This window comes from Lathyrus oleraceus, chromosome 5 (assembly GCF_024323335.1).
Source record: "Lathyrus oleraceus cultivar Zhongwan6 chromosome 5, CAAS_Psat_ZW6_1.0, whole genome shotgun sequence".
Classification (NCBI taxonomy): domain Eukaryota; kingdom Viridiplantae; phylum Streptophyta; class Magnoliopsida; order Fabales; family Fabaceae; genus Lathyrus; species Lathyrus oleraceus.
Window position 1 is genome coordinate 232,294,577 of NC_066583.1, and position 11,685 is coordinate 232,306,261.

The following is an 11,685-nucleotide window of genomic DNA, read 5'->3' on the forward strand; positions in this document are numbered from 1 at the left end:
TCTGGAAGACCTACTGTTATTGGTAGGCACCTGTCTGAAGCCCTCCTTAAGAGGCAATGCTTGTGGATGTTTAATTTTGTGCCAAGCAGGTAAAAACCTCTTAAGAGGCAATTGGCAGATAAAAGAGATGTGCAATCCATCTCCTGCTATCCAGTGTGTCATTCACTTTGCTCACACACCATGTGTTGATGCATTGTGGATAAAAGCCCAAGATCTTGTTGTGTCAGTCATCTGTGGAGAAGAGTTCCTACATTCTGAACTCCCGCATTTTCTATTTTGAGTCAAGCTCTCCCAGGCCAGGGATAAGAGCTGTGAGGCACACCCCTCACTTCCCATTTCATCTGCTTCACCCTAACTCTCAATGTTAGGGTTAAGAGCTAACCACACCCAATTCCAATTGGCTTGTTTCTACAGCCTAGCCTTGTGTGAGCCAAATTGTGTGCATATAGTGTGTGTGCTTGCTTACTTGTGCTTGTGTTTGCTTGTTGGTGCTGTTTAGGTTAGCTTGCTTCCTGTGCAAGTTAAGATTAGGCTAGCTTGCTTCCTGTGCAAGTTAGGATAGAAACCTCAACATAGGGATATTATGCATGACAACTTCTAGGCTCGAGTCGTAGTCTCCCTAGTAGCTTGTTATCCCCTTTGTCTCTGGTTAGGCTAGAAGTTCTTTCCCTGTTAAGGGGAACTACGCCGCCCTGATCCTCATACCAGATGAGGTACGTAGGTAGGAGATGAGATGATCTCTCCGGGCGCCCTTTTTCTTTTTCAACCCCCTTGTGTTGTGTTGGAGTCTGACATAAGTCCAGCGATTGGCAGTTGGTTTCCTGTGTGTGTTTGTTGGTTCGGAGTCTGACATAAGCCCAGCGATTGGCAGTTGGTTTCCTGTGTCTTGTTTGCTTGTTGGAGTCCGACGTAAGTCCAGCGATTGGCAGTCAATTTCCTGTCTGTGTTTTGTTTGGTGTGCGTTAGCCGAGCTACGAGTGCTCTGATTCTTCTCTGGTCCGAGAAGATACGTATGCATAGGATGCGACATCCTAGCGAGCACGTTTCCCCCGTCCCGAACTACATCGACTCTGATGTCTGTGTCTGACAGACTATGTAGGCCCAGGATGCGATATCCTGCCGAGTTACCTTCTTCCGTCTTTCATCTGTGTTTCCTGCCAGTGTGTGTGCAGTGTTTTGAGCAATTTCTGGCAACCTTTCTTCTATTCTTTTGCGCGTGGATCCCGTCAAGTACGACGGATGCGTAGGGGTGCTAATACCTTCCCTTCGCATAACCGACTCCCGATCCCATCAATCTCTGGTCGCGAGACCATGTCCTTTCCAGGTTTACTTCGAGCGTTTCCTTTCCCTCCTTTGGGATGAATAACGCACGGTGGCGGCTCTGTTGTTTCGTTTTCTCCGCCGGTTTTTTTCGCGTAATGCGACATAATGGACCTACAACACAATAAGAGTTAGTAATCAAAGCAAACTTGCATCTCAAGTAATGAGATCACATCAACCATTAGAGCTAGATGCTTGAACCTGAAATGCAAAGCTCAATTGGTGAGTACAAACCACTAGTACCAAGACTAGGGTCAAAGGCAAAGCAAATAGTCAAAACAGAAGCTAATATTCCACATGAATCACATTTAATCAAATAAGAACATGTCCTAAAAAGGATCAAAGCCAAATCATAAGGCAAAGCCATCAATTAATCAAGATAAGGCAAGGGCAAGCAAATGTGCATACAATTGGACATCAAGAATAGAAATTCCACATTAAAACAGAAATGTATCCAATGATCATGAAATTTTTTATGTGAACATAACATGTTATGGACAAGCATCATGCAAAAAACTAGAACCAGAAGATATCAAATGGCGTGTAAATGAAAATGAACAAAGGCAGCATCCAAATGTGTGACACAAATTGTCACACCTAAAGTTCATGTGTCTAAAACAGTGATGGAATGTGCTAAAAATGCCAAACAAAAGTCAAAAGATCATGTCACATGTTATGAATAAGCATGTCAAATTTCAAGGCAATTGGATAAACAATGAGCATTTCACAAAGCAATTAGCACAACATGTCATTTAGGCATCATGTTCAATCACTCAAGCACATTTAAAAATCCAGAAGCATACCAATCAGGAAAATGATATCACAAAATAATAGACATTAAAATGAACATGTGAAAAAAATTGAATTAATTTGGATACATTTTCTATTTTTTATGATTTTTTGAATTAATGAACAAAATGAAATAATATGGAAAGAATAATTGGGAAATGGAATATGAATTAAATGGAAACAGCATGCAGCAAGCAGGAATCGAACCAAGTCACTCAAGGTCAAAAGAAGCGCTGGAAAATCAATTAGAATAAATGGAAATGTGCAATGCCAGGATCGAACTGAGGACCACAAGGTCCAAGGCGCTATCAAAACGCCGCGTTTTGAATCCACTGAGGAATCAAATGAAAAATAAAAACGCAAGCAAGGGGAATCGAACACAGGTTTGGCATGTTCAAGGCGCGGCACACTGAAACCCTAAGAGCTTGAACCAGATGGCCGGAATAGTAATTTCGGCCGTCTTCTCCGGCCAACTCACGGCGAAGACGATGAATTTTTTTTCCAGAAACGCATAATAAGCATACCAATCGAAAGGTCTCAGAGCCTACATTCTAAATCTATGATCCATTCGGACTAAAACTTCATAACAAGAGCAGATCGAGCAAAAATAAAATGATCAACCAAACTTCAAGTTCATGTATCAAGCTCAATATCCAGCCAAATTCAAAAATATTTATATCAGCATCATCAGTGAATCAAGACCTATCTAATCATGGCAATAAAATGAAGAAAGGAGATGATCAATTTCTAACCTTCTTGAAGAACAGTGTGATGAAACAGTGGATTCAAGCTTCCTCCAGCTCCAGATCTCCTTCCTCAACCTTGTTATGAAGTTTGATGCACAAATTGACACTTGAAAAGGCTTGGATCTTGCTAAATTTCAGAACACCATCTTCATCTTCAAGCTTTGCGTATGCACGTTTCTGCACCAATTTCTTCAAACCAAGCCTTGATTCATACTCAATGATGCATTGTGAACATGATTATGCAAGAATATTGATGAGTTATGTGAAGAAAATTCAAGTTTGAATTGAGAGAATTTTTGGAGGGAAATGCAATTCTAGATCTAGAATCTGATGTTATGGCAAAATGTAGTTAGGATTAAGCCTTTATACTCTTCCCTAATCATGCTGAAATGATAATTAGGCATTGGCTAATGGAAAATTAGGAAGATATAAGGTGTATGACCAAAATTGCAAATGTGAGGTGGCATGAGCAATGTGCACATGAACAGTGCCATGCAAGGTGCAATTTCACTTAAAATCAGCTCATGAACAACATAGACTCGGATTTTTGCATGTATGATGCACCAAATTTGAATTACCAACTTTCCCTCCAAAATGCTCATGCATGGACAAATGATCATGTGATTCTCTTTCATGCAAGGCCATGGTAGCTTTGGGATCTCTTGGTCACAAGGATCATTTTGCAAAAAGAGTGACTCAATTTGGAGTTGTAGATCAAAAGTTATGGCATGTTGAACTTTCATGTACACATTGTGATCCTTTGGCCATAACTTCTCAACCCTTCATCAGATGCTCATGATCTTGGACTTTTTGAAAATAGGAGAGAAAGATCTTCAACTTTCATGTTCACCAAAAATTCATTTGAAGCTTCTTTAATGTTAGAAAGTCAAGTTGAATGTGGACCAAAAACTTGCCATTTTTGGAAACTTGAAATTATAGGTCACTTTCCATTTTTGGAAACTTTTGATTTGACTTCAAATTCTTCAAGGTAAATGTTTGACATGATGAATAAACCTTGTTGGAACATGAATGGGATGAAGAAATTCAATTCCCCAACTCAAAGCTCTCAGTTGACTTTTAGTTGACTTTTAGTTGACTTTTATGGGCCTCAGATGACATGAAAATGCACTAATGAACTTGGGCCTCTACCACCTGGTAAATTTGCTTCAAAATGCGACCCTAGATAATATAAGCTCTTATGAATGATCAAATGGTATTTGTCTCAAAGAGAATGCCTTATCTCTTGTACCAAGGATTCACCTGATGTGCTTGACCTGTTGATGCTTAAGCTGCAAGTAACAAAGGTTAATGACATATTTTTGTACTTTTTGGTTAGTAAACAAAATGAGAAAAGCAATGATATACAATGCAAACATGCTTGGTGATCAAGAATCACTCTCAAAGAGATCCCACCCACAGGTAAAGAAGCAAGATGCTCATTGATCCTTGAGGCTTATGCAATGCAATGCTATGATGCCATGAGGGATCTTAGGGTCAAAAATTGGGATCTTACAACTGTATAATAAAAAGTTCCCACATGCTATTGGGCGAGACTGGGATGCACAAAATAATAGGAAGATCTCCTCTTCACTCAGTAGTGTCTCTGCATCCGGCCTTCCCAGGAAGGAATGTGCTAATATCATCTGAAAGTATCTGAAGGCGGGGTTATGTATGACATGAGACAGCTGCATAGATGGATCCTGGCTTCCGCCACCTGAGATATCACTCTAAAACTTATCAACCTCCTTACCCAGGAAATATCCCATAGGTGTCTCCGGGATAGCATCAGAAGTGGTCTGGAAACCTAATAAGTCGCCGAACTCTTTCTGGCTGAAGGAGTACTTAACTCCGAAAAGCCTGAAAGCAGCATACCCATTTGGTCCAGAGTATGGGTCATAGTCGAATGAACTTAGGAACTCCAAGGTCAGGTTCCTGTAGGTGTTACTCAAGTCATCTGCTAACTCGTCCCAGTGAAGCTGGTGGCTAAGAAATCGGATACTCGGCTCGATACCCAGCGCCTTCATACAGTGCTGATCAGGATAACGTGTGGGTGCCATAGGGCGCTGATACAAAGCAATGTATCGCTCTCTCTGAGCATTATCTCTATAGGCCACGTGCATGTCATCAAAATCCTGCATCTTGTAAAGGTTAAGAAAGTGATCCTGAAAATACAAACCATTCAAATTTTTAGTCTCGATGCAAAATATGATAAAATAAAATAAAAATAAAAATAAATAAATGCGAAAAAGTAAAATGAAAGAAAAACCATGGGTTGCCTCCCACGCAACGCTTGTTTAACGTCATTAGCTTGACGATTAGAATTTATACACCTGTAGTAGTAGGGATTGGTGGATCAATCAGAGTGTGGCTTGAGTAGTATGCTAGAATGTCTCCTCCTTCGTAGAGCTTCAGTCTTTGTCCACTTATAATGAATGGACTACAGGTTTGGTTCTTGATTTCTACGACTCCGGATCTCAGAATCTTGGATACTTCGAAAGGACCAGTCCATCTTGAACGTAGCTTTCTAGGGAAGAGTCGTAACCTAGAGTTGAAAAGGAGAACAGGATCGCCTATATTGAAGTTTTTCTTTACTATTCTTTTGTCGTGATAGGCTTTTGTTCTTTCTTTGTATGTTTTTGCATTCTCGTAGGCAGACTGCCTAAGTTCTTCTAGTTTATGAATGTCTAGGGTACGCTTTTCTCCAACGGCTAGGTAGTCTAAATTCAAAGTTTTAATGGCTCAATAGGCCTTATGCTCTAATTTGAATGGTAAGTGACATGATTTTCCATAAACTAGTTGATAAGGAGTAGTTCCTATAGGGGTTTTGAAAGCGGTTTTGTAGGCCCATAATGCTTCTTGAAGCTTCTGAGACCAGTCTCTCCTAGAAATAGAAACAATTTTCTCTAGGATTTGTTTTATCTCCCTATTAGATACTTCTACTTGGCCACTAGTTTGTGGGTGGTATGGTGTTGTTACTCTATGCCTGACTCCATATTTTCTTAAAAGTTTGTCAAATATTCTCGATATAAAGTGTGTTCCACCATCGCTTATGACTAAACGTGGTGTTCCAAATCTAGGGAATATATAGTTTTTAAATAGTTTGATTACTACCCTAGTGTCGTTTGTGGGTGCAGCTATAACTTCAATCCACTTAGACACATAGTCTACAGCTACTAAGATATACCTATTTCCTAAGGATGATGGGAAAGGTCCCATGAAATCTATACCCCATACGTCAAAGAGTTCTACTTCCTGAATGTTTCTTAGAGGCATTTCATCACGCCTTGAAATGTTTCCAGTGCGTTGGCATCTATCACATTTGACAATGCAAGCATAGACATCACGCCACATGGTAGGCCAGAATAGGCCAGCTTGAAGAATCTTGGCGTATGTCTTAGAGGTGCTCGCATGTCCACCATAGGGTGCATAATGACAATGCTCGATAATATTATTTACCTCTTCTTCTGGAACGCAACGGCGAAAAATGCCATCTTTACCCCTTTTGAAAAGGAGCGGTTCGTCCCAATAGAAGTCTCTCACATCGTGGAAGAATTTCTTCTTGCGGTGGTAGTCAAGATCAGGGGGTACTATATCAGTAGCTAGGTAATTAACGAAATCTGCATACCAGGGTACGTTACTTATTGCTAAGGAATTTTGGGAGTGCTTATAAGGATCTAGGTTATTATCTTCAATGGTTTCTACTCTAGCTATCAGTCTATCATAGGCAAAATCATCGTTTATGGGTACTAGTTCTGGTTTTAGATGTTCTATCCTAGAAAGGTGATCGGCTACTACATTTTCGGTGCCTTTTTTATCTCTTATGTCTAAATCAAACTCTTGTAGTAATAGAATCCATCGGAGTAACCTGGGTTTGGCATCTTTTTTACTTAATAGGTAATGAATGGCAGCATGATCGGTGTAAACTATAATTTTTTCTCCTACTAGATAAGATCTAAATTTGTCTATAGCGAATACTACAGCGAGTAATTCTTTTTCAGTTGTTGCGTAGTTAAGTTGGGCAGCATCTAGGGTTCTACTGGCATAATAAATGGCATGTAATTTTTTACCTGCGTAATCACTAACATCGCACATTATCTCAAAAGGTTCCGACCAATCAGGTGGTTTCATAACGGGTGCAAATACTAATGCTTGCTTTAAAAGATTAAATGTGTCATTACATTTTTCATCGAAAATGAATTCAGCATCTTTCATTAAAAGTCCAGTTAAAGGTTTAGTTATTTTGGAGAAGTCTTTAATGAAACGCCGGTAGAATCTAGCGTGTCCAAGAAAGCTTCGGACTTCTCTGATGGTTTTTGGTGGTTTTAGGTTTTCTATAACTTCTATTTTAGCTTTATCTACCTCTATACCTTTTTCGGAAACTATATGTCCTAAAACTATTCCTTCGGTCACCATGAAATGACATTTTTCCCAGTTTAGCACGAGGTTCACCTCCACGCATCTCTCCAGGATTTTCTCAAGGTTAGCAAGACAATTGTGGAAATCAAATCCGCAAACCGAGAAATCATCCATAAACACTTCCATGATACCATCTAGGTAATCTGCAAAGATTGACATCATGCAGCGTTGGAAAGTAGTTGGGGCACTACAGAGGCCGAACGGCATTCGTCTGTAGGCAAAAGTTCCATAAGGGCATGTAAAGCTAGTTTTTTCTTGATCTTCGGGGTGGATAGGTATTTGGAAGAATCCAGAGTATCCATCTAGATAGCAGAAGTAAGAGTGTCTGGCTAGACGCTCCAACATCTGGTCTATAAATGGTAAAGGGAAATGATCCTTCCTAGTTGCTTTATTTAATTTTCTATAATCTATACACATCCGCCATCCTCCTTCTAAACGCTTTGCTACATGTTCGCCTTTATCGTTTTGAACGACTGTGATGCCTCCCTTTTTAGGTACTACATGCACAGGGCTCGCCCACTTACTATCCGAGATCTGGTAGATTATACCTGCCTCAAGTAACTTAAGAACTTCCTTTTTAACAACATCACTCATTATAGGGTTTATTCTTCTCTGATGTTCCCTAGAGGGTTTTGAATCTTCTTCTAGTGAAATCCGATGCATGCATACGGATGGGCTTATACCTTTCAGGTCAGAGATATTGTATCCTAAGGCTGAGGGATATCTTTGTAAAACGTCTAAAAGTTGGTTCGTTTCCTCTTGGCTCAAGGTAGCACTAACTATAACTGGACGGTTCATCTTTTCATCGAGGAACTCGTATCTCAGGTTCTTAGGTAGTTCCTTAAGTTCTAAGGTTGGTTTCTTAGGGAATGGCATAGGATATGGGGTAAGGGATAAACATTCGTAAAGGTTATCATCGATGTAGGGTTTCTTAAAGTCATCATCTTCCCTTATGAGAGTTGATGGTAACTTAATTGTTTTTATAATTTCTTTTTGTTCTAATTCTCTAACACATTCATCAATGATATCTAAGGCATAACACGAGTCTCCCATCATAGGTGCCATAAGAAATTTCGAAAGTATAAATTCTATTTTCTCGTCACCTACCTCTAATGTCAACTTTCCTTTCTTGACATCTATTATGGCTCTTACAGTCGATAAGAATGGTCTACCTAGAAGGATTGGTATATCATTGTCCTCTTTGATGTCCATGACAACAAAATCAGTAGGGATAAATAACTGACCTATCCTAACAGGAACATCTTCTAAAATGCCTATCGGATATTTAACAGATCTATCGGCTAACTGAAGTGACATCTTAGTGGGCTGTAATTCTCCTAAGTTTAACCTCTCACAAACTGCTAAAGGCATTAGGCTCACACTAGCTCCTAAGTCTAGAAAAGCTTTTTCGATGACATGATTACCCAAAAGGCAAAGAATGGAGAAATTTCCAGGATCTTTATCTTTCTTTGCTAATTTGTCCTCGGAAATAGCATTACATTCCAAAGGCTTCGGATCGTCAAGTCTACGTTTGTTGGTAAGGATGTCTTTGAGAAACTTTGCATAAGAAGGTATTTGGGTGATAGCTTCTGTGAAAGGGATTTCTACATGAAGTTTTTCTATAACTTTAATAAATTTTTGATACGGTTTATTGATCTGGGTTTGTTTGAGTCTTTGCGGATATGGTATAGGTGGTTTATATGGCGGGGGTGGTACGTAAGTTTTATCTTTAAGTTCTTCTCCTTTATCTCGACCTTCCTGGTTTTCAGATTCCTCTGGTTCCTTTACTTCGTTTGTGGGTTTGGTACATTCCTTAGAAGTTTCGGGTTCACTCAATCTAGGGTTTGGTGGCTCATCATAAGCGTTCCCACTTCGTAGGGTAATGGCATTGGCTTGTCCTCTCGGATTTTGTTGAGGTTGTCCAGGGAATTATCCTCCAGGTGTGGTCTGAGGGGCTTGGTTTAAAGCTACCTGAGAGATCTGGGTTTCAAGCATCTTAGTATGAGTAACTATTTGGTCAACCTTGGTTCCTAACTGAGTAATCAATTCGTTAACATGAATGTTTTGGTTCATGAACTCCTTGTTTTGTTGGGTCTGAGCGGTGATAAAATTTTCCATAATTTTCTCAAGGCTCGGCTTTGGTGGTACAGGTTGCATAGGTTGATTTGATCTAGGGGCTTGATAACTAGGTCTCGGGGGTGCATTATTTTGAATAGGGTTATTGTTTTTATAGGAGAAGTTCGGGTGATTCCTCCATCCAGGGTTATAGGTATTCGAAAATGGGTTCCCTTGGGTGTAGTTCACTTGCTCAGAGTGGGTTTCGTTTAATAGACTGCATTCTGCAGATTGGTATCCTTTGGTTCCACATATCTCACAATCTGACGAAACTGTGGCTACAATATTCGGGTTTATGCACATATGCTCGACTTTGAGGGCTAATGCGTCCATTTTAGCTTGCATCATGTCTATAGAGCTTAGTTCATGTACTCCTCCTTGGGCTTCCTTCTTCTCAACTATCGCTCGTTCGACTCCCCATGATTGGTGGTTTTGAGCCATATCTTCGATGAGGGCACTAGCTTCAGGATAAGGTTTGTTCATCAGAGCACCGCCTGCGGCAGCGTTGATGGTCGTCTTTGTGTTGTAATGAAGTCCATTATAGAAGGTTTGAATGATTAACCAATTTTCTAAACCATGATGTGGGCATGCTCGTAACAACTCTTTATATCTCTCCTAAGCTTCGAACACCGATTCTCCTTGGTCTTGGGTAAATCTAGTTATATGGTTTCGAAGAACGGAGGTCTTACTCGGGGGAAAATATCTAGCAAGAAAAACTCTTCTAAGGTTATCCCAAGTCGTAATGGAATTGGGTGGAAGGGAATCTAACCATGATAGGGCTTTATCTCTGAGGGAAAAAGGAAATAATCTTAAACGTATTGCCTCAGGAGAAGCTCAATTGGTTTTAAAAGTGTCTGCTAATTGAAGAAATATTTTTAAATGTTGGTTTGGGTTCTCAGTAGCGAGACCTGCGAATTGTCTCTGTTGCACTAGTTGCAACAGGGATGGTTTAAGTTCAAAATTATTAGCTGGGATGGTTGGGTTTACTATACTAGAACTAAGTTCTTCATTTGATGGTTGAGCGAAATCCTTAAGAGGTCTTTGGTTTTGATCTTCGGCCATAGCTCTCTTAATTCTATGAAAGAATAAACGTGCGCGAGCGTAACGTTCAGGTTCCGCCAGAGGGTATACTAAGCTTAAACTTCTGGTGCTGCGAGTTCTTCGCATTGACCTGCGGGAAATAGCCTAAGTCTAAACGATATAACAACAAGAAAATGAAATTCGACGAAATTGGTCCCCAACAACGGCGCCAAAAACTTGATGCGTGCTTTTCCCAAGTATACGAACGCGTCAGAGTAATATAAAAGATTGTCGAATCCACAGAGACCAAGTGTCAATCTATCGTTATCTATTGTTATGGTGCTTATCAAAGGCAATCGAAATAGGTGTTTTTAGAGTGTGCAATGAAAAGTAAGGTATTGAAATAAGTTTAATTAATAAAGACAGGGCCGAATGTAATTCACGTGATCAATTAATAATCTAAGTACTTGCTAATAGAGCTACTTATGGGTAATGTTTCCTACTTTAAAAAGAACTAATTTAACAGGAACTGTCGCTTTCGCGTATTCAGAACCGAGTTGTACTCCCTAATCAAACCCTCTTATTGTCACTTATAAAAAAGCGTGCATTGCGTTAGAGTAGTAAACCTATTTTTAAGAAATATAGTATCTTGACTAAGTTGAAAAGTATTATAACCTGGATTTCTTAACCAAAAGAGGTTCTCACGAACCAGACTCTAAACTTATAAACGCGTCCGAAAATAGTTTTAAAATCTCGTTTCTTCTTAAGTTAAAAACTCCTAATGAACTAAACAAAGCGCTTTCGCTGTTTTTGAAATAGTTAAAAACAATTGAGTTTAAAAAGACGTTGGACGGCTTTCGATCTTACCCAACAGGATTGAAGTGCGGGAAAACTTAAGTTGAAAGTTAAAATAGCCCTTAAGTGTTTCTACGAACAATTGTACGGATTATCGGTTCAATTACGATCCTTACATTCTAACCTTATAGATTTAGTTAGACATGGTAAATTAAAAGTGCATTAAAATAAATAAAAGTAGTGCGAGTGCAGAAAGTAAATAAAAGTAGTGCGAGTGCGAGAAATAAATAATTTAAAGCGAGTGCGAGGAAATAAATAATTTAAAGCGAGTGCGAGGAAATAAATAATTTAAAGCGAGTGCGAGGAAATAAATAAAAGTAAAGCGAGTGCGAGGAAATAAATAAAAGTAAAGCGAGTGCGAGGAAATAAATAAAAGTAAAGCGAGCGCGAGGAAATAAATAAAAGTAAAGCGAGTGCAGGAAAA

The 11,685-nt window shown here is 39.5% G+C and overlaps 1 non-coding gene across 1 annotated transcript; it reads left to right on the plus strand.

The window, feature by feature from the left end:
* Positions 1–9,957: 9,957 nt before the first annotated feature.
* LOC127089368 (small nucleolar RNA R71) lies at positions 9,958–10,064 on the plus strand. Its single transcript, XR_007790977.1, has one exon. It is a non-coding gene; the product is annotated as a small nucleolar RNA R71 (small nucleolar RNA).
* Positions 10,065–11,685: the final 1,621 nt, after the last annotated feature.